Source organism: Xiphophorus hellerii, chromosome 19 (assembly GCF_003331165.1).
Source record: "Xiphophorus hellerii strain 12219 chromosome 19, Xiphophorus_hellerii-4.1, whole genome shotgun sequence".
NCBI classification, from domain to species: domain Eukaryota; kingdom Metazoa; phylum Chordata; class Actinopteri; order Cyprinodontiformes; family Poeciliidae; genus Xiphophorus; species Xiphophorus hellerii.
Window position 1 is genome coordinate 4223461 of NC_045690.1, and position 24770 is coordinate 4248230.

The 24770-nt window shown below is 36.9% G+C and overlaps 1 long non-coding RNA gene across 1 annotated transcript; it reads left to right on the forward strand.

Annotated features, from left to right (window-relative positions):
* Window positions 1–65: 65 nt before the first annotated feature.
* LOC116708850 (uncharacterized) lies at window positions 66–16079 on the forward strand. The gene is made up of 3 exons (XR_004336783.1): window positions 66–335; window positions 1602–1663; window positions 15999–16079. It is a non-coding gene; the product is annotated as an uncharacterized LOC116708850 (long non-coding RNA).
* Window positions 16080–24770: the final 8691 nt, after the last annotated feature.

Sequence of the window (24770 nt, forward strand, 5' to 3'; positions counted from 1 at the left end):
TAAGGAATTGCGCATAGTCACGCACAAAACACGTCACCGTTCACGCTCAGTAATATATTTTTCTTTATTAAAACAACAACAACAATAAATAAGTGGCACCATACCGGTATTTTACCTGTTGGGTAAATTATTATTCATAATCATTACTTTTACGATAGGATTTTTCTTTTCCGTAAGTTCTGCAAACAGCCACTAGGTTGTACTATTAAGCTAAAATTAGCCAAAAGGTTTTGTTTTTGATTTTGAATCCTTTCATTGTTAGCCGCATGGCAGCAGATCTTTGGATAAGTGCAGATTTTAGGGTAGTTCCTGCTTTTCTTCCGGTACCTGATGGGGTAGGTCAAACCCTCCTGTGACCTTGAAATGGAAAAGGGCATTTATTGTTTATCGACGGCAGGTATATGGAAGGAAATAATTAGGGTCTCAGGCTTATTTTGATGTGTGTTTCTCCGTCTGCCCTCTTTTACTTTTTTATGTCTTCCAACAAAATGAGAATATTTTCCTCATGTTTGAGTAGGAGAGATTTGTTTTTATGGACTGAGGAAGTTAGAAGATTTCTATAATTTTTGTCAAACAGGGCCTTGTGTTTACTGGTAGTGCTGGAAGCAAATCAGCTTGAATGATTAGTTACAAACATTTTTGTGGAAACATGGATAACTTGCAACTTACTGTCCAGGGTGTAGAGAAAAAAACACAGAGTAGCAGAAAAGTACAAATACTACTAGACTGATTAAATATCTAGCACCTACATCAATACTTAGCTAAGAAGTGATATATATTATTTTTTCTTTCAGATTAGTAGCTGCTATGCACTATATAATCAGACTGTAGTTTGAAAGATTGCAGTGGATAACTGTTCATTTAGCTCAGTGAATCAAAATGTCAAGAAGTTAATTTTCTCACTAATTTGAAGACTAAAACTCAGTATCAGTTTAGATACTGAGTGACTAAAACACTCAGTATCCCTCTGAGTGCACTCAGAGGGATACATTTGAAATGTTTGTTTCTGATTATATCAATAATTTTGACTTGCAGTTAATGAACACCACAAATGCTGTATCTCAGAAAATTGGAATATTACATAAGACACAAAAATTATAATAAAAGAGAAATCAGATCTTATCTTCTTGCCTGCGAAGTTCAGGGGAAAACTCCTGACTTAACTATCGTTGACTTCCTAATCACTATAGAAGCTGAGCGCTGAATCCAAATATATTAGTGGAAAGTTGAGTGGAAGGAAAATAACTGCAGCAACATTATCAGAGTTCCTTCAGACTCCAATATAAACCTTCCACAGATTTAAGGAGCCGTGCCTTCTGCTCTGAACATTTCAGAGCACTTCCTGCTAATTTTACTGTCTGACTTTTGAGCATACCCTCATTTCTGTTTTCCAAATTCTTTTTCTTGTTGTAATTATTTGAGAAACTGAATCCTGGGTGTCATCTTTAAGTGATCAAACTCACGCTCACCTCTGACACGCATCACTTGCACAAATGTCTTATTTTTTCAAACTTAACAATGACTCAGTAATCCTTTCTGCTCTGTAATCCTGACTAATTCAGATGGCATGTTTTCTGTTCCCTCTGTGTGTTTGAGTGAAGGAGGGACAGTACGCTACGTCAGCAGCCGTGTTACTATAACAGGAGCCTTGGAAAAAACAAAGGTATGTCAACAGAGGGTGTAGCTACTGTTCCAACACGGATGACTTTTATTTTTTTTCTTTGTATTACAAAAGCAGATGCATATCATGTGATGAAACAATGAGTCACTGTTTCCATTAATGGCAGAAATTATGATCAATACAAGAAAAAAAGAGTTGAATCTGTTTCTGGAACATTATGTGTAATTAAAACTGTTTAAATTATTATGTGTTATTAGAACCCATTGGAACTGCTTTGAAGGGTTGAAAGGTCTCTTTCCAGCACCCTCATCTTTAGCTCCTTTTGGAGCTTTTCTGTGTGAGCGAATTCAGCACTCGGAAAGTCAGTAAAGTAAGATTTTAACCTTTTAAACTTAAATCTGCTGGGGTTATGAAGTGTTTGGGTTTGACATTTGCATATTTTTGATGATCAATGTTACCAATTTTTAACTTCGTCCAACAAGAAGAAAATCAATTTGCATATCAGACTGGTAAAGGATGAGACTTGTTCATGAAAACCTGGATCTTAGGGAGTAGAAAATTTTAAATTTGTAGCTAATATTGGAATTTATGAAAACAAATACAGTCGATTATGTGTCTGAAGTGTTATTTATTATTAATTTTCCAAACAAAAACTGTTTTAACATTTTTCCACTCATGTAGGAAATCTGTAAACTTCACCTTAACATTAACTCTGAGAGAATCAGTCACTAATGGATTATTAAAACTTTAGTAACTTTTTAAAATCTGATCATAAATGATCAAAGTTTGGTTTTAAATCTAGCCCCTACGCTAATCCCCAACGGCCAGTAGGGGGAGTGAAGAGCTGCTGTTGGGCTAGCACACTAACCTTGACGTGAAGATGCCTTAATCCACGCTTATCAAGGTGGCTTTCCATCACAGTTCAGTGGTTGACTGACACGTCAGCTCAAATGTTTGAGCATGAATCTTGCATCGTAAATGCCTTTTATCACTGAAAGCAATACGAGACACTGAGTAAACATTCTTCTTCTTCTGTTCTGTTGTTGTTTGTGACAGTAAAGGTGCAAGAACTTGCTGCACACTGATCAGCTCCACTGGTAGAGTGCGTTTCATTGAATGAAAAGGTGCATTGAACTGGTTTCTGATTCCTGTTTGCCAAACCTTATAAAATCATCATGACTTGGTGATAGCATTTATCTTTCATCTTTGTTGTGGATTGTTTTTACGTCTTGCATGAGCTCTCAATAGGTTTTAAAAAAAACAAAAAACACTTCAATAAGTTTGGCGATATAACTTTTTGTTTTCCCGAAACTGCAAAGTCTTTCCTTCCCTCCAGACTCGTCACACTTTAACGCCCCTGAATTGTCTGCAGGAATGAGACGTGGCTTTACAGGCCATGTGTGCTAAGCACACACGCACACACACACCCCCCCCCACACACACACACACTGATTAGAGCTTGGAGACTGAAACAGGTGAAAAGCACAGGTGTTTCTTCCTCTTGGTGGGAACAGGTACACACACCTGCAGGTGGGACAAATTCTTCCACTGTCCTGCTTTTTGGGATGCATAAATCAACTTAAGGCTATTGATTTATTAACAAATATGGAGGAAAAACGCAGCATTAACACGTAAAGCTCCTTCTCAATGATAACATAGAAATATTTAACACTCTTACTCTGTTGTCAGCACTTTTATTACAAGTTGTCAAGAAGGTTCCTGCTGTAAAAGTCCCACAATTATGAGATTATTTAAAGATCTTTATGATCACAACACTTAAATTATAAATTACTGCCTTTGGTTTTAAAAAAAATGTATATAAAGCTGTGTGAGATGAAAGAGATGAAAACCCTGTGGGTTAGAATTCCTTTCCCGTAAACGTTTGTGCCTTTGTTAGGAGAAATGGCATTCAGCACAGCGGAATGACCTGTTTACAGCCACGGGCCTGACTGACTGACTGACTGACTGACTGACTGACTGACTGGTTTTCTGCTGCAGACATCTGCGTGCTTTTGTCTTTCCAGCTTTGGGCATATTCCATGAGACATTTTTTTGTAAAGATACATTAGATTGTCAATGTTTTTTTTAACAATAAAAACAGTCATTTAGACTTATTCTTCTTGCTGTTTTCAAATCCTTTTGATTCTTGTTGGCAGTTTGTTCAAAAACAAAGAAAACTGAGTGAGCTACCAAACGGATAAAGGATATGAAATATAGAAAGCATGCACAATTTGTGGTTCATTAAAAATGTTTGCATCTATTTTAATTAAAATAGAGCAAGCTCTGTCCCGTCTGCATTTGTTTGTGCCATTTACTCGCATTTAAAATCCATTTATTAATACACATACAGTATATTTTTGTCATTTCCTCAAAAATGAAGCTTTGTTGTTTCCCACAAAATGAGGATATTTCTGCCTGAGCTGTAAAAACGTTTTGGTATAAGAACAAAAGTTTTGTTTCATTCTGAAAATACATTTATTTCAAATAGAAAATGAGGCAGATATTTCTTAAAAGTTGCATCTGTTTTTGAAAAGGAAAAAAAAAGTTTATTTTCTCCAGTATTCTTTATTTTTTTATTTCATGTCCACTTATTTCTGAAACTTTTTCATTTTGGAAGGCCTCTTGCCATCACCCTAATCATTAGCTCCTTTTTCAAATGAACTGTCAGAAGGAAGTTGGGACTCAGAAAGTTGGGAAAAGTAAAATAGAAGAGGAGATTCAAAAACCAAAACTCAGATTTTAGGGTGTTGAAAACAGAGTCTGAATCTAAGTGTGTTTTTCTTTTTTTCCTGCTGGTCTCACCTGACTATTCTGCTGCAAGAGAATGCAAAACAGAAAATGAAACAATTGGAAAATAATGTTAATATACTTTATGTTTCTTGTATATATACTCTGGTAACATTAAAAGAGTGCGCTTTTTTGTTTACATAGACTTAGCTCATGTGGTACAACATTTAACTAAAAAATAAAAAATGCAATGATAGGTATTGAAGTTTATCCTGACATTGAGAAAACCAAAATTTTAAAACATTTATTCTTTTATGATTACATTTGTATGAAAACCTTGAAAGCAGTTTTCTGTTTTTGGTCTTTAAGATACTACAGTTTGCATAACAATCTTTCCTCCTCAAATTCCTATTTGCATAAAATGAATTCAACTTTTTGCACTGTTCTTGTTACAGGTTTTTTTTTCCAAAAGAAAAACTTTTCACTAAAATTTTAATCTGAAGATCTGATTTGCATTTTTTATGTCTAAGAAACAAAGGTTGACAGAAGACGTATCGTTTTAGTGGTACCTAGAATCTAAAATCATTACATAAAACAGAAATTTCTGAGGTTTGATAAGGTAGAACCTTTTTTGTTTTTCATGTAAAGTCTTAATTTTAAGATGGTTTTTGTATTATTATTTGTAACTTTTTTGCTTTGCTAGTTTCTCTTTCTGCCTGTCCTTTGCGATTTGAGGGCGACGTCTTCTGTCCTTCAGTAAGGAATGCAAAAACGTTGCATCTATTAACTGCCAGGCCTGTTTTAAAAACCAAACAGAACAGCATTCACTTGTAATGAGTAAAGAATGTGAGTACGTTAGCTAGGAAGAGGGAATGAAGGGGACACTTTATTTCAACACCGCAAACTGCAACAGGAAGTTGTTTCTCTTGAGCGATACTCCAGATTGGGAACTTTGCACGTTATGAAAATGTGCTGGTGGCAGAGCAGGATTTTCCTAAATCCTGTGCAGGTTCAGACTTGTTCGCGAACACTTGTCATTTGCAGTGACAATGACAACTCTGTAAGGAATGCTAGTTTTAATAGCTGAGCCTAATTATGCACAGCTCAGTGACTGTGGCCGTGAAGCTCTTTGACATGTTTTACACACTTCTCGAGAATTACAGTTATAGTGACTTTGTGTTTGTTTTAGAAAAATATTGACACTAAACTGATAGTATATTACATTTTAACATGGACACCACCTGAGATTGTGAAAAAAACAAAACAATTTTCATTCATTGAGCTGTGGCAGGGATTTAAAAATTTCTTCTTTAGAATAGCTGGACATGTTGCTGTTTTGACCTCTATTAAGCAAACTGATTACATTTTAAAGACCGGCAGAGTTTTATTTTTCTTATTTAATAGCTGAGATCACTGTAGAATACAATTCCTTGGATGATTATTACACCAGAGAGACTTCTGGGTTTATAAGGCTGGAGCCAGAGTTCAATTTAATAGGCTTTAATCTTGTCTGCTTGTAATTTGAGATGGATCCTTTTAACGGGGTTATTATTGCCTTAAGCCAGCTTGATGGCCTTATAAACTGTGAAATGACATTTTGGAAAATAAATGAAGCAATAACCAAAGCAACCAGGCTGTAGTCGTCCTTATCCTGGTGTCGCTGTGCAGGACGTGCTCATAGGATGCTATAAGGGATGATTTTATTTTCTTCTTTTGGCAAAAACACAGTTATAAAGGTTTTAAACTCAATAAACTGACAATCAACCTGTCAGTAAGCATTGGAAAATTACATTTCAAAGTTATCAATTCATGAATGATTGTTTGTAATCATAAGACACTGTCACTGTCCCCTCAAGTATCATTCATCCTGATCTGTGTCAGGGGATGTTGCCAAGCTGCAAAACCCTGGACAGGTTTCCAGTTAATCATGGGACACACACGCCCCCACGCCTACACACACACACATGCACACGCCTACATACAAAGAGAGACCAATTAACAATTAACTTAGGGAGAAAATGCAAGCTCCATGCAGAAAGACCTAAATTTGGAATTCAAACCCAGGGTCTTCTTGCTTTAAGGAAACCGTGCTAAAGAACTGTGCAGCATCACCTTTATTTAGTGGGATTCCTGCAACCTGTGGCAAAACTTCTGAAAATAATAAAACCCGTTGTTGCTTGATTAGATAATCTTTCTTGATCCCAAATTCTTCAACTAACACAACACTGCTGGGAGGATTTAGTTCTACAGAATGTCTAAAACCACAAACATATTTGAGCCATCAAACAGTCATTCTGACTCAGGCTGGGGATTATTGCTGGATCACCGTGAGGATGAGGTGTCATGGAAACCTCATCCTGCTAAATGGCTCATGATGCAATTAGGTTTTCATTAGAACTAAAGGAGGCCATAAAATGTTTTACATCACTTTGCTAATTTGAGTTTGCGGTGTTCAATTGGGCTAAAAATGAGCATGTGTTAGTTTGCAAAAACTGGCAACTGAATGAAATGAGTATGAACCAAACGAAAACAAGATAAGAAAGTGTTATGAAAACCCACACTGTGCATAAATCATCCGTTGCAGTGTTTTCGTTTTTCTATCTGTAGTTGTGAGGTTTTGACAAGATTGCGTCACCTCAACTGTTGACCTCAACAACTTGTATGCAGGTGCTTCTCAATAAACAAGATTGTCAAAATAATGTAATTCTTTTAATTTAAAAGTGAAGCTCAATATGTAATTTCATATGAAGATGCCTTAATCCACGTTTATCATGCAAAGTTACCTTATGCATCAAAAATTCTGAAAATGTGATTTTCTGGACATGTTTTCTTATTTTGTCTCCCATATTTGAGGTCTACCTATGATGCCAGTTGCAGACCTCTCTCATCATTTTAAGTGGGAGAACTTGCACAATTGGTGGCTGACTAAATACTTCTTTCCCCACACTATATTACTTTAGATCAACATTTAGCTTTTGGCTTTTAATATCGGAGCAAGATTAGATAAACAACTGTTACTTTTTAAATTGTGGATTACAAAGCAACCCAGAACAAGAATCAAACATGGAGAGCCAACATTTAGCTTTATTCTTTACGAATCTAGAACAGACTTAGAAAATGCCATCTACTTAGCAACCCAGAACAACATTTACTTTTATACTTACTAATAGCAGCTCTGAACAAGAATCAAACACGGAGAGCCCTCATTTAATTTTATGCCTCTCTAATCTTCTTTTTTGTTACCTTTCTTTTAGTTTTGTTGTTTTGTTTGTATTTTTTCTAATTCATGTAAAGCACTTTGTACTGCTTTGTTGCTGAAAATGTGCTATATAAATAAATTACCTAACCGTACCTACCTGCTCAGTGTAAACTACTGAGCAGGTAGGTATGGTTAGGTTTTACAGATTTAAAAAAACAAAAAATCTAGCTTACCCAAGTGTTGCGTGTAACCATATACATATGTAAGCATATAAATGGAAAATTAAGTGGAAGGAAGAAACCTTGTGCCCAAGTGGTGGGGCTAATGTAAAGTCTCCTCGTAGGTTGTACTGACTTTGAACTTGATGAAACGCAATGCATCGATACATATTTCTGTATCAAACATTGTTTTTCCTTTTTTATTTGTCTATTGCGGTTTTACGTCACGATCATCAAAAAGAACAGAATCACTCTGTAGGTCATAAATCTTTTTGATTATATTCTAATCTGAGATGCATCTGTACATATGATGGCATTATGCGTTCAAATGTTATATTTTTATACAATTCTGATCTCCAAGTGGCCATATCTCTCATAAATTAGATTTTATTTGCTTTAATTTACCAAATGATTCACTAATTTCATTTACAGTGAAATTCCATTCCACTGTAAATGGCAGCTACTTTAAATTTTAGAATGTTTCTTATTCTAAATGCTCCTCTGTATAAATGTATCCCCCATTGTTCACAGGTGCATGTTTCTTTTTCATGCTTGTGCAGGGAAGATTTTTTACCAGTCAGGTTCACCTCTAAGAAATGCTCAGACTTGGATTATTTTTTATGCGCAATTTAATCCGTCTGGCAACTTGACCTTACATTTGGGGCTGTTTCTTATATTTTGTGCTGCGCGGTTGGATACACTGTTTACTGCTTTATCCGTTTTGAGATTGTGTGTTGAAAAGGAAGACAGCCAGGAGGGAGAGAAAAATCATGTCTGAAACCTGAACGGAGGAGACTGAACAAAAGCCAGTGTTTAATTCTCTCCTCTTTTTTTTCTTGGTGGTTACTTCATATTTTCAGCACCCTGCAATCACAGCATCTTGTTAGCTTTGGTTCAGGTTAGACTTGTTGCAGCAGACAACTCCCTTTCCTATCTAACACCCCCACAGTACATCTACACACACACGCACGCACACCCACGCACACACACCATCCTCTTTCCCTTCCTCCTCTCCTCCCTGCGTCTCTCCCGGTCGTCCATTCACACCTCAGATTTAAATTGCATTTCTTTTAAAACCACAGATGAGCCGCATTTGTCTTGAAGGCATAAGTGTCCTTCTCTGTCTTTTGTTTTCTCCTCTTCCACCCCCGCTACACTGCCTCCCCACCCCGTCTTTGCACTGGCAGGTGACTTGCTGTCCCAAAGACTCTTAAGCCTCACACGAGCAGGTGCATGTCTGCCGGATACACATTTTGTTTTTATTTTTTTTTGTTTTAGAAAGAATCGGAATAACTTGGATCCTTTTTTATTTGAAAATGTGCAGGTCGTCTAAAACAATTTCGGTCACGTAATTTATTGTTGTAACCTATTTGTTACAACAACTTCATCTGACCAAAGTGCTTCACGGTAATTGTGACATCATAGATAGATAAATGATAAAATAAAACATGTATTTGATAAAAAGAAGACAAAGGTAATAGTATAATGACTAAAAACCAAGACGTGCTTCATTTCAGTTGCAGAAATTTCCTCATGGTTTCTGCAGATGAAGACATAGCTAAGTATTTTCTTGCAGTAGCACCAATCTATGTAACTGCTTTCTATATTATTTTGGCCTTTATGTCCATCAGCCTTAGCTTTGGCGTGTGTTTGTGTGAACTAAAATGTTTTGATTTGATGAATTGTCCAGAATCTTGTTTAAGTGTTTCAGTGAAATCAGTGTGTGACACGACATCTATTCAAAACAAAAACAGAGATGATTAATTTAGGTTAATAAAATGAAGATTTATGTAGTTTGTGATTATGGTTTATTCAGTGAGATGGTGGAAGTCATGAGGAATGTGCAGCTAAAAACCATCACAACTTTAGTGGATGTTTAAAATGCACTGTAGATAAAGCTGGTATGTTGTGAAATCATACTTGAACTTTGAAATATAAATTTATCACAGTATTTGGCTCCACATTATAATTTCTTCTCTAGTTCTGGTCAAATAGCTGTAACTAGACTAATCTTAAAGGATGTAGCTTAGTGATGTTAATGCAAGAACATTCTCATGCAACTCAAAGTCTGCTGGTTCCAACCTATAAAAAACAGTTGGTGGATGGGAAGTTTAAATACTGATGAACAAGCAGATTGTATTTCCAGTCCAACACCATCGCCTTCATTTTGCTCAGGCACACAGAAAAAATTTGCTACAGCTGAACCTGATTTTTGTTGCTAAAGGATTGTGATCCGTTCCCTCGACGATCTGGCTGTTGACTCCCCGCTCAGGCTAGCTGAGTTAGCCGTGGCATGAACTGAGTTGCATCATCTTCGCTCAGATTTGGGCTGTTCTTTCCTTCGCATCTAAGATTTCCCATTTTTTTATAATCCCGAGATGACTTTCTTGATCTCTGTTTCCCTTAATAACCATTTTCTTAAGAGGAAGAGCTCACAACATCCAGCCATGCTTATCTGAGAATTTTGAACATCCATGTATGGTTCTCAGTTCCTGTTTTTGGAGAGGCTGCTTTTATCATTCACTTTTGATGTACTCTTTAAAGACTTATAGGTTGGCTTTAAAATATCTTCTTTCTTGTATATTTAAAATTCTTGCTAATTCTTTAAGCCTGTTTGCTGCAGGTTTGTATTCAGTTATCAAACTGTGACAGACACTCCTGAGAAAGTAATTTACTTAATTCTCTGCACACCCACTTTAATTAAAACGGTCACCCTGTATCTGGTCTGTGCTCTGAGTAGGAGCCACAGTGTGTTCCTTGTAAAATTCACATCCACCTGTTATTTTACTAGATAATGTTCACCATTAACATCTGTAACATAAAGCTGTCATATCCCCAACTTAATCTAGCATAGTAATAAATCTAATGATATAAAATACAACATGGTGAGGTATTTTCTTGGCATAGTCTAGGAAGCAATATCTTAGCTGACTTTTAACTGTTGAAGATGTTTTTTTTTTTAAATTCTGCTAAGATTTGGGATTGCTATGATGAGGTTAGCATTTCAACTTTTACTCTTTAAGAGGGAGACTGAATGAATCAACACCCTAAAAACACCACTTAGCAAATGAAAAAAGTTACAGTGAAAGAAAAATACCAATGTTTAAAGGTCCAAAATAAATTTTTTACCTGTAAAATACAGCAGATGCCCAGCATTTGCAGATGTTGGGGCACCAGCCGCATGTGATTAGCTAAAATGTCTAAAATACTTGAGGACCCCTTTTAAAAACTTCTACAACTACTTGTTTTAGTTGTTCAAACATCAAATATACCTCAATATTCATCAATATGCTCAGTGGAAGCCATTTTAACACTTTCACAGGAGCTAATATCTACATTTTTCATTTTCCCCACTCTTGGCAGCACAACCAATCAGCATCAAGAAAAATAAACGGAGCTCCTGGATTGGCTGATTTAAACTCCAGCCAACGGCTTGTCAAATAGTGCTGCAACTAGATATTTCAATTTTCAAACCTGCATTTTACTTCAAATATTTTATGCTCTACAAAAAAATCGGCGAATGGACAAATTTTCCACAAATATTCGCAGAAAAAAAAAACATGAAATACTGAGCCGCATCGCATTTTATCGAGATATTTGTATGATGATCCATCACAAAACACCACATAAATTGGAAGTGGAAGAAAAGTAATAAATGGTAATCTTAAATGTTTTTAATAATAATAATAACAATAAAACGCAGAAAACTGGTTTCAATTTGTATTCAGTTCCACTAAATCAAGGCTTCATAGAAGCAGCTTTGCTGTAATTACTGCAAAACATAAATTTTACCAAGTAGTTTTGTCTAGTTTCCATTTTTTAGTGCAAAAATCTTAGTACACTTGAAATTAGACAAAAATTACTTAAACTTTTAGGCAAGAAATAGGAGCTTGTTTTAAGTAAATAATTCCGTAATATTCATGAAAATGTACTTACTTCTTTGGCAGACTATTTCACTTACAAGACATTTAATCTGCCAGTGGAAGTAGTACTTTTTATTAAAAGTTAAGTTTTGACTTAAAACAAGCTCCTATATTTTGCTGAAAAGTTACTTGCAGGTTAATTTTGACTTATTCCAAGTGTTTTCAGATATTTGAACTAGAAACTAGACAGAAATTCTTGGTAAAATGTTGTGTTTTTGCAGTGCTTAGCTCTGTATAGCTCCTCTAGTGAACTTTTGATTTTAACAGTCAAACATAGAGAATAAACTATCGTTGGTATTTTTTCCAGCTTGTTTCCCCCCGTGGGCATCTTGGTTGCTTCTCTGATTAATGCTCTCGTTGTTATCTCTCCAGATGTCTAGCAGAACTACATAGATCTCTTGTTTCATATTCTACTTGTATGTCAAATCCAAATGTTTTTAGTCTGCAGCCAAACCTCAATAAGGCTTGCTGTGTATCAGTTTTAACGGTTCTGTGCTAGCTGACGGAGAGGCTTAAATTAAGCAATTAAAAAGAAAAACATGGTTAAATCCTTGGATTTATCTTGCGAATTCCCGCAATTCACAAGGACATTTTCCAGGCCTTCAAATTAATTTCTTTTTGTTTGTTTGTTTTTCAGAGAGAGAAACAAGCTGGGGAAAATCCAACTCAAACAACGGTTCTCTTTGTTGAACTGTGTAAAACAATAAAAAGATCTCTATGGCAGCAGAATTTTGGCCGTTAATCAAAAGTAGAGGTCACAAAGATTACACATACGTCAGTCTCTCTTGTTGCCTGTCTGCAACAAGGCGCACCCTGCTGTGGCCCATGAGCAGGGCACTGTGATTGTTTCAGCAGATGAGGAGAAAAGGGAGTGTACTTTTCCTCCAAGTCTTGGAGGAAGCGAACAAGCTAGGACATGTAGACTGAAACTGGGTGCGAGACGAAGAAAAGGCAAAAGGAGGTGGGGAGAAAGAGAAACGGATTACGGAAAAGTATCACAGGTGTCTTTTCATTGCTGGAAGTCACTTTTAAATCTTTAATTGATTCAAAAATGTATATTTTCGTAAGAATATAAAGACAAACCAATAGGGAAAAGCATAAAATTAATCATATTTGAGATTTTTACCTTTTTTTTATTGTATAAGTAGGTTGGAAGGTTAGAAATTGCATAAAAAGACAATTAGGTAAGGTAAGCAAAGAGTACCAGAGAGAACATCATAATGTTTACATTGTAAATAGTGCAGAGTGCATGAGAAGGACATGCAAGCAGGGAAAAAAGAGTTTCTGTCTGTGTGTTTCACCTGTGAACCCAATGTAAGGTGGCCTGAACATGTTCCCTGATTTATTTGGGATGATGAAGCAACAGCGCCTGGAAAACTCTCCTCCTCCACTATCCCACGGGAATATCGGCAGCCATCCATAGAAAAAGAGGGACACAGAGCAATGGGTGGATTGGGAAAAAGGATGAGGAGGAGAAAAAAAGAGATGGTGATGGGAGAGAGGTGGAGAGATGTTTATCTTCGGGGAAAGAAAAGCAGGTGCAGACACGCGCTTCCTAATAAGTAGTATATTTACGGTGATGCTGACAGAAAATAGGCTGCCCGGAGAAACATATTAAACATTCTGTTAATTTACTTTTAACTAGAAGCTGTTCTATAGAGCCATCATACTGCAAATTAGCATGACTTTGCCTTGCAAAAGTATTCATGTTCATGGTTAAAATTCAGTGCAACCATTGGCCTTCATATGGTCACTAAATTAACGAAACAAAATGGGCTCTTTGCACCTGCCGCACTGACGTCACAACCGCATGCGCAAATGCGGCTCTCTTTTTTCGCTTTGAGTTACCATGACAGCTAGAAAAGACAAAGTCTTATTTCAGACGCAAATAAAACAATACTATGAACATTGCTGTCTTCCTAATATAATGGGCTTTTAAGTTTTCATGGATTTCCAAGGTCCTGAATTAAGAAGACGATGGTTTGTAAATATTCGTTGCTACCAGTTAAAGCTAACGCCGCACAGCAAAGTTTACAGCCTTCACTTCACTCCGGATCAACTTCTTCAGCCTAAAGAAGAAGGTAAAGGAGCCTCCTGTGTTATTTCCATGGAATCACTTCTGTATTCAGCCTGAAAGAGTTTATGGGAATGAGAGAGCAGACCAGAGCCAGACAGCCGAGCTACTGATCCGCCTGTACACACTGCTGTAAACACCGTCCTGCTTCACAAGAACATGCAAAACTAATAAAGCGAAGTAACACGGAGACCTTAAGGAACACGGACATATTTTTCTAAAAGCAACAACTCTGAACCTGAACCGTCAGCTGAACTAGAACTCTGACACCAGAGCTGCTCTACTGTTAAGCTATGGGCTTGTTGTTCCTCAGGCTACAGAAGCAAAAAGCCTGAACCGTAAAATCCCCGTTACTTGGTCCCTGACACTAACTACAATAAACCACGTAATATACTTGAACATAAGGTAAAAACATTGTCCGTTAGAATGGATGAAAAATGTTTAGATACTTAAATAGCACATTTTTACAAGAAAAATGTCAGAGAATATTGCCTACTAGCATAAGCTAAAGCTAATGTTAGGCACAAAGTGTAAAGAAAGTAAAACTCACCTTCGTATCTGTGTATAACGAGGCGAACATTTTGAAACCTTTCTCCAGATTACTGTCGGGGCTTCGGATCGATGTTCATCATTAACTGTTAACTTGGACAAGCCCTGCAAACACCCAGTGGAAAGAGCCATTTTCAATAGATCGGAAACGATCGAGCCACTTTTCTCCCGAACGCGGAAGCAGAGGTGCAAAGAGCCCATTCCACTTTTTGGGTTTCACTTTGGAACATAAACCACTTTCAAACAAAACTAGATTTCCACCTAAAAAGTTTTGGACTTTATGGAAAAATTTCAAAAAGGAAGTCATTAGAAGGTGCTCTGGTTAGGTAAGACCAAAACTGAACTTTTTGACTGGTTTATAAAACACCGTTTGGGAGGTAATTGCACATGCCCACTGACCACACCATCTACATAAAACATGGTAAAACATGGTATTGGCTGTAGCATGCTGTGGGAATTACCTCTTGGAAACGGATCAGAGTGGATGGGAATATTTGCAGAGCTAAAAGAAGGGCACTCCTGAAATAAAAAATCCTGGGAACTGGGACATAATGGGAAATCAAGCACAAACATACAGTCAGAATTACAAAGGACTAGCTTAGATCAAAGCCTGTTCAGGAACGCCGTAGTCAAAGTACAGACCTAAATCCAAGTGAACATTTTTGGCAAATCTTTGCTAATCTGACCGAGGTTTAGCCACTGAACACAAACTCTTTACTTTTTATTCATCCAACCTGCTAGAGATGAGCATCAAAAAGTTAAATAATACTGAAACAAATGTAAAGTCCATGTATGTAAGTTACAATTATGCCCTCCTTTCTGTTGGTTAATTGGATAAAACCATAGAAATAAATATTTTGTGTACTTTTGCACTGTAAAAAAAGGCACACAACTTGAGTCATTCTAAAACGAAGTCTGTTTTTTTACTTTTCTCTAAGAAACAGTGAAAAAGAAAAGTGAAAGAACATCTTGACGTAAAACAGAAGAAATCTCAAAGATGACAAAAATTTACCATGTTTAGTTAAGTACACAAGCTCCACTCATTATCAACTTTTCTTTTTGCACAAGTTTGTAATAATAGATGTGAAGCAAAGCAAGACTAGCAGGTTGTGTCCACGTTTTTAAGCTAAGTTGACAGACAAGTGAGAGTTGCATGATATTTACCATGGAGTCTTGAGCTCACTGACATTATTGTCGCCATTATTATTATTTTAAACTGCAGAAGACAGGTATTCTAGTTGTTTGGTGATGTAAAATAGAAGTGGACTGAGCATATTATCTCAGTCCACTGAGTTAATTTAATATTAATAACGTAATGCTAATATTATCATTGAGATAATATTACTTTTGATTCATGTGAAGGAAGTTTCCTGGTTTAGCTGGGATCATGCAATGTTGTATTGAACCATGTATAGGTACCAATCCTCCAACTGTAGAAGGAATAAAATACTGTTTATGAGGTGAGAAATGTCACTTTGTTCCCAAACGACGCAAAGACAAACCACAGTTTCACAGTTTGTTTTTGTAGTAATTTAAGCAACAGTTAGCTTCGGTTTCTGTGCTTTAGCTCAGAAATGACACACCACTCCTTAATAGAGGGCTGTCTGCATGTGTACTTTGTCTGCATTGTCCTGCTGCTGGAGAAACACGTCTAACTCTGCCTGACTTCTTTCTATGATTTGTACAGACATATGTTACCAGATTGAGGCTGTCACATCTACACTTGATCCCTGGGTGAAGACTGATGGTGCTAACAATAAAAAAGGAACAAAAAAACAGGTATGGAGTACTAACGTATGGACTGATATTTCTAAAGAGTAGCACAAAGCTTACACTTTTTTAGGATTGTAATATTTAAAAGAAAAAACTTCTCTTGGCGCTACAAGTTTGGTTTAAAAATGCAGTTTAAAAACACACATTTACTCAATATGAATTCAAAATTCAAAGCTGGAATAAAAATGACTGCAGTCAGAGCTCCAAGTGGGAAAGCTTGTTTTTCACAAACAACTTCAAAACTTCAAAATCCAACATAACTTCCAAGTATTCAGTGTCTACACTCTTTGATTTTTTCAGATACAAATAGCCAGTCAGCCATTCACATAGCAGGAACTCGATGCTTTGAGGTAGCTGAATATGATGAAGACGAGCACAGCTGACAGTGAGAAAAAGGACAAAAACGGTGATTTAAATGACTTTAGGTTTAGTTTATTCGATGTAAAACACTGAGGCACACACATAATAGCTGTTACAGTCAATTCACAATCCAACTACAAAATTTAAAACACAGTCAAGTAAAAAAAAACAAAACCCTCATAAGTATATTAATCAAAAAGGTGTAGGCTGAACCTATTCAGCTTACTCATGCCTACCCTTATGTGTCCGTTAAACAATTTCCACTCTTTGTAACTTTAATATAAGAAAAATTAACAGACAAGAGAAGAAAAAAAACATAAAGATAAAGAAGTAATTCACCATCATGGAGGTTTCAACCATATTTCCAATATTCAAGTCCCTTTAAATGTGGCATGGTTGTTGGTGCCAGACAGGCCAGGCTACGTATTTTAGTAACTGTTAATCTACTGGGGCTTTCATGCAACTGTCTCTCACATTTACAGAAAATAGACTCTAGTGATTTAGAAGGCAGTTGTTTGGAGGAAAATAGCTTTGGTAGAATAACCAGACTGGTATTTTGCATATTAGAATGAGCAATACTAGTAGAGTCACCATTCTCTATTCAACCTTTTGAATTGTGCTGGAGTAATAATAATACAGGAGGGCTGGAGAAGCATCTCTGCAAAAGCTCCTTATCTGTTACTTCAGGCAGCAAATGGTTCACTCTGGTTATGTATGCTTTTATAAATATTGTCCTTATTTAACAGGCGTGGGAATGTCTCAAGGGTTTGTAATTGCTGCTCCTCCTGCAGATAAGTATTCACAGGTCAGTGTTTAAGATGGGTTGCATTTAACTGGCCTCTGGGCTCAGGATGAAACCTGATATGGAGATGAGTCCCAACAGCTGCGTTCTATAAGAAACAGATCATTATAGTGATGGTAAAACAGGGAGATTCAAATGAGATGTACTGGCTGTTTCTGCATTGTTTTCTACTTTTTAGCCTAGTTTAGCAAAATGCTGGAGTTAGTTTAATGATGAGCAGCTGATTCTGATTGCCTCAGTAAAATGTCTAATATATGTTACAGCAAAATGAAGATGATTTAGTAATCTTGGTAATTTTTCTGCTTTGGTGTCTTTAGCTCTGAGTGTTTCTGCTTTCATCCAATAGAGACGGCAGGTCTTAAAAACCAGCCTACAGGTGTGAAGGCGGTTATGTTGCATGTCTTTCTGCAGACTCCTGTCGATTGTGGTCAAACCGACAGCCCAAAGAAAGTGCTGGGAATTCAAAAGGAATGGCAGTAAACACAACACAGACGTCCACAATTCTTTCCAAAATGGCTCTAACTGCAGAGGAAACCTTCTATACAATGCAGAGAACAATACTTTTATGCTTGAAAAACATGTTTCCTTTGTAGGTTACATGCTGCGTTTTTATTTTACAGCCGTTGGATGAAGCAGCCAGAAACTGTGTTTGTTTTCCTCTGCCTGAAGCAGAGCTGAGAAAAAAAACAAACCATCGAGCTACATCGCTAAGAGAAAAACCCCATTGAGCAATGCCGCCATCGTTTCTGTGGAACGTCTCGAGGCCTCAGGCGTGTTTTATTCTCTGCATAGCCAGTGAGCACATTCATGTCACTTCTCTAAAATGCTCAACTTTACTCTGAATGCCTCAGATGCTGCAGGATCTGCTGCCTTAAACCCCTTTTCTCTGCTAACATTTACGTTTTATACCTTCTCTGCATTCTCTGCAGTTCCTCATCTCCTGCCCACCGTCAACTTTTATCCCTTTCTCGGGGCAATGCAGAGTTTCTGGGAGTGGCTGCAGCCTCCTTTCTTGGGGGGGAATAGAGAAGAGGAGGGGGCAGTTGACAGGACAGGGAGTGGGATGGGGGGTATTTGAGTCTCAGTAGACTCCTGGAGCCTCTCTGGTGTAGCTCAAACAAAGTGACAACAGCGACGAGGCCTGCACTTTCTCCTCAGCTCGGTAGATCAACAAATCATTCAAACATGCTCACACAACTCACATTACAACACATTATAGGAGATTCATCTTAAATGAGCCAACAAAAAAAAGAAAATTAATATGATGGCCTGCTAATGTTTGTGTTTTGTTGTTTCATTTTTTGTTGTAATTTAGTTTTGCCGTATGATAGATTTCTTATCACAAGAACTTTGATTTATCATTTTCACCCTAAATTCCAATTAGTGCTGTTTAAAATTGCCCATTACATATTGCCCAATACATAACTGTATTGTTTTGATTGTTAGTTTTACTATTTTCTTCCACTGGTTGTTCAACGAGACCATCGATAAAAATTAGTTAATTTGAAAATATGATTAAATGCAGTTACTGTGTGCAATTTAGTGATTATAAAAAGTTCTTATTGTATCTTTTAAAAAATATTGTGATAAAATATTCCTGTCGATTGTGGTCAAGCCGACACCACAAAGAGAGTGCTGGGAATTCAAAAGGAATGGCTGTAAACACAACACAGACGTGTGCTGTTAATTTCTGGGTTCATTATTGTTTACAAGGTGTTAATGATTTAGAGGATTTCCAATAGTTTATTCAATATTTTCCACCTGAAAATAAAATGCATTTAACTTTGAGCTGCCAGTAAATTACTACAATATTTACAAAAACATTTTTATAGTGAAAGTTTTACTCCAGCAAGTGTATGAAAAGTTTAGTTTTTAAAAACAGTTTTAAAACCTATTTAAGAAGCAGAAAAGCAATATTTTACTTGAATTAAATATAGAACAGAGCTGACATCAGATTTTGTTCCGTATGGCTTCCTGCTCCCTCTGATAAAATGGACGATTATTATGATGTTAAAAACAAGAACTATTAATCATTTCAAAGCTTTTTACAGACATAATGTGACTTTTTTCCTGTACAATTTGACTGATATGACTTTTGAACTCTTCTCCTGATTCTTGCCTTTATACAATAACTTGATCCTTTTCAGGATCTTTGCAGATTATGGCTTCAGCTCAGGAATGCAGAAGAGCAAACAGGAAGGAAATCCCACAAGAACCACTGAATTTTTAATTAAAGTCCTTTTAATAAATGCTGCTAAATGTTAATTCCTAAAAACTGGAATTGAATAAAAAGATGATTTAATTGTCTATTAGCTTAAGGGTGTGTACATATGAGTAAGCAAGTCATTACCACTCTTTTATTTTTACATGTCTTTCTTTTGAATAATGCTTAATATGTGTCATTAGAGGTGGAAAAGGTTTTCTTCTGCCTCACTAAAACCTGCTACTTTATATTTATATAAACTGTGGCTGCAAATCTCACCTTAATTTAACAAATGGGAGATATGATAGGTTATCTGCTCCATACACTTGTTCCAGTGCAGTAAGTTAATTTTTCAAACAATGCTTGTATTGTTGTTTCTCTTATGTTTCCATGGATATAGAGTAACATTTGTGGTGTGATATTTCACAATAAAAGCCTCACGGTTCTGCTGATGTTTATCACGGACGAGGAGTTGATGACAGCAGTGATGTCTGGCTCCAGACCCGCATGTTGCATCTGTGCATGTGGCCTCCTAAATGTTACTATTTGAAGAAACTGTCAATCTTGTGATCTCTGTTTTTCCAAAGCCGTGCGAAGAATGAACAGTTCAAGTACTGTAGGAATTTATTATCAGCAGCATAAAATAAAGGAAAGGTTGCTGCAGACGTGGCAGGTCTTTAGCAGCAGAGTTTCCCAGTTTGAGGAATTAGAGAACACAACATGCCTTGGACTAATTTTGTTGTCTTAAACCTCCAACACAAATTCCTTCATGACAAAACAAGAAGTCAGTTCAAATGGAAAGATAACACTAGAGTAAGAGATGCCAAGATATGGTTAGTACTGTAGGAGTGAACACAGAAAATCAGCCATACATAAAAGAATAAATAAATTAAAAAGATTTATTTTATTTTGCTTTAGTTATTTTTTGTTATCTTTTTTTTTGTCTTGTGTGAAACTTGTGGTGTAAGAATACGAGTAAGTGTTTAATTTTGATCCATTGTTTAAACAGTTGCAAGGGAATGGGCGGGTGGGAAAAGAGGGTGAAAGGAAGAGTAAGTGGGATATAGGAGAGTGAGGAAGGAGGAGACAATGGTTTGGAAAAGATAAAGGTGATGAGAGCGAAGACGTCTCAGCAGCAGTCGTGCGTGGAGCCGATGTCGACGTCTGTTTGTGTGCAGCTGAGCGTGGCGGAAAATGCACGCAAACTGCCACGCAGTGGATTCTGGCAGCTTAGGACCTAATTTCCTAGGCCTTAGTCAAACAGGTTGATGGTCATCCATTTTTACCTCACCTGTCATTCTCACACGTCAGATTTGACCTGAAATCTCTGCTGTGTTGTTGATTTTAGAGATGACTTAAGGATTTGTTAATTCAGCTTTGATGATATTGAGGCCAGGAGTTTGATCAGATGTCTTCCTCTGCTGTCAGTAAAGTTAAGAAGTTATTGTAGCTAGTTTGCCGTTTGTTCCCTGAAAATACATTTGATTAACTCAACTTCAGCTGTTTAGAAAGAACACTATGAAAGCAACATTTGCAGCTTAAAGTTACAATTAAATAATTTTTAAGTGCATTTATTTTTAGTTTAGCTTTTTTATTCATTTCAGTCATCTAAAGTGTTATGTGCATTTGTTGTTTAGCTTTCAGAAATAAGTTCTTTGCTCTTGGCTCGTCAGGAGTGACTATTATCAAGCCGAAGGTGCCGTCATCGCCCACTCTTTCAACCGAAAGGCACAGTGGTGATTTTAATTTGGTTTTGGATGACAGCCAAAATTCTGCTTGTAACTTAAATAAAGCACCAGGAAGTTCTGACAGCAAGCATCACGCGATGTGTAATTAACTTAAAGCGGTGATTGTGTAACAGTGAAGGATCAGAGCTTTTAAATGTGGTGCTAGTTTTATTTCGCTTGAAAAGACGAGCTGTTCTGATGAAAGCAGAAAACGGAGCGGTGCAGTGGAAGAAACTCGGAGACTTCCCAGTGTAACTGATCCCAGCAAGGAACATGTGTTGGGAAAAGGGTAAACTTGTCAATTTGTAACCCAGTTTTTCCAGAGGTGGGTAGACTGTGTGAGATTATCAACCATTCAGCATAGTTAGCTTAGCTACAGACTGGTTGCCTCCATTTTCACTAGCATTTAATGAATTAAGGAAAGAAATTACCAACATATTCATATATTAAACTTGTCCCTGTAGCCTTTTACCACACTTAACAACAGGTGAGTCAGTCAGCAGCAGCCTCTAACCCATGTTCCTCCTGACCTGCCCTCTCCTAAGGGAAATTAAAGCTGCAGTAAAAAAAACTTATTTTATTTTACATATTTGTTAAAACTGTCATTATGCTGTGACAGTAAGGCATGAGAGATAATCTGTGAAAAATCTATTTCCTCTGCCTTCTCCCAGTACTATCTAGAAACAACCAGTCAGTGGCAGGAGAGTTTTACTGCTGTCAATCACAATCTCATGTGGCTGCTCATCCCTAGGCTGCAGCTAGCGCAGCCTGTTGGGAATGCCCAGTCTAGTTAGCATAGCTACCAATGACAGCAGATAAAACATTTTTCCTGTAATGATAAGTTGTTTTTCCACCATTAGCACATTTAGCAGTGAGTGAATGAGGTTAATTGAGAGCACTAAGACCCTCCTCCTGGTTCTGATTGGTTGTTTTGGCCAGAACTGTGCATTACTTTAGCCAGTAATAGCAGCTCAGGAAGGAGGTGGAGGAGATTGATTGTTTTCACAGATTATCTGTCTCATAACAAACTGGCACAACATGGTGACAGCTCTAACAAATGTGGAGAAAACATATTTTTCATTAAAGTTATAAACTGCAACTTGAATAAAATGCAACTACATAGCATTTTTTGAGAAGTCTGCATTGCTTCATGTATAATTTACATGTTGCCTCTGACTGTTGCTCATGGAGAGAGACATTTCAGTAATCTAAAACTAACAGAAAAACTTTAAGCAACTTACTTGCATACTGTATGTGGACTGTTGCATGTAAAATTCATGAGCAGTAAATATTGTGCTAGTACCAGTATTGGACCAAAGAAAACAAGGCAGTTGCAACCCTTTAAAATTGTGACGCTTTTGATGGGTCATCAATTATAACAGCAGTTGTGGAGAGAGGGGGGGGGGATTTTTTTGTCATGGGGCCCAAGATGGCTGGCAGTGCCCCTGGGTTCCATACAAAAGAGACACAAAGAGGGGCGGTGGAAAATTAAACCCAGATTAGGCAGCAAAAATGAGAAAATGCTCTAAACAAAACCAAAAATGCCTTTTGCCATAAGCAGAGTAATAATTATGATCAAGATGAACCACTTACTGTATGTCTTGTTGAAAGGTATGTACCGCAGAACAATGATTGCACATTTTTTTTCTTTCTCTTTCTCTCCCAACACAAAGATACTTTTTTTTCTACGCATTTATTTGTTTATCAGGTAGGGGTGGGCGTGTGTGAGTGTGGTTAGGCTATTGAAGTGTTGCGACACCAAATTCCCTGAGGTGTTGGGGCTCCCACGCAGTCATGTTAAAGCGGAGAGTTATGACAAATTAAATGTCGGCAAAGTTTGATTTGCTGACAACCAGGAATGTAGGACAAAGCTTTCCGTCTTGCAGTACAGTATGAGTTTTCACTGCATTCATTGTGAAACCGAACAGCACTCGTCTTTATTTGTATGCATCTCTACCCCCATCTCAGTCCATTCGTACTTTCACACAGATCAGTAAATGTGATCTATCCTGTGCATTTGTGAATAAATAAGACTTTTTCTAGTTCTAGAGTTTGCAGTGTCTTACACCCCCACTTTGTCTAGTTAGAACAAAGAACAAACTTGCATTGAAGATTAAGGCTTTGCACGTTTAAAAATTTTGCATTTTTGACTTCTTTCTTCTTATTACTGATCCACTAAGTTCATATTTGTGGGTTGGATTGTAAATGTGCACTGTTTGAATTCCTGAAATATTGTTTTAGAACTTAACCCAACTTTAAACTCCACTGACATGTCTGCTGTGCTACTTGGTCTTCATGATGCTGTTTGTTCACTAAAGAATAGAGAAACTGGAGTTATAACGAGATTAAATTGCACAGAGATGGATATAATAAACTAATAATTACTAACTAATAAACTAATTATGTGACTTCTGAAGGCAGGCGGATAATATGGAGGACCAAAACTGACATAATAAGAAATAAAAGCTTAACCCTCTATGGCATGACTTTTTATTTTTTGGGGGAAAAAATATTTTCCTGCATTCTTTGGGAGCTTGGTGGTCCTAATTACATGTCCAATCATACAATCGGACTCTGACACCTCCTGGAACCAGTTTGGGTTGTTTGCCTCAGGGTAACATTGGTCTAGAAAACCAGATTTTCTACACTGATTATGAGAAATGAAATACAAATCAAACAAACTATATTCAGAAAAAAACTTTTTTTTGGACAAAAATATGTCAAAAATCATGCCCCCCAAAAAATAAAATAAAGGAGCAATGTGAGGTACAGATATGTGGTTTGTTGCCTGAGGGCAACGCCATGCCATAGAGGGTTAAATATGTATTTAGTTTTCCCTTATCCTTACACATTTGTTGATCCGATTTATGACCTCTCATTTCGGCCAGCCGTTCTCAAGCTCCCTCCTCAAGCAGATTTCTGAACCAAACACGCCTGTCAAACAAATATTAATAAATGCTTTGCCTTGTGATCAACTGATACAAAAAAAGTGGAGGAGGCACTCCAAAAAGGAGAGGAGCGACCCTGGGATCTGTTGCTCAGAGGAGGCCTTTTCAGATGACACTATGACTAGTTCTTTATGCATCGCTTTTGTTTAAATCTTCTCGTTAATGTTTGCAGCTTGGCGTAGAGGTTAGAGAATAGGCATCGAATTTAGATGGCTGCTTAAAGTTTTATGATTTGGTTAAATTAATTTCTCACCACAAGTAGGGGTGAGAAAGACAAGTAGGGCTTCTTTTGACAAGCCCTACTTGTCAAAAGAAGGAGGGCTTGTATAAGAAAAAGATTAAACAAAATATCTACTTTTCTTGACAAAAACGCATGTTTAGGGGAAATGAAAAAGAAAATATATGCATTTCTTGACGAAAACACACGTGTAAGGAATAGTAAAATGAATATACATTTTTTGAATGACAGCACATGTATAACGGAAAGGAAAAACAAAACATATACATTTCTTGACGACAACAACTGTGGATAAGGGAAAACTAAATACAAATGTATGCTTTTATTTCTTATTATGTCAGTTTTGGTCCTCCATAGTATGAGAGTTATCAGAATGAGCAGTAATTATTCTTCCACTTCCCAACTATC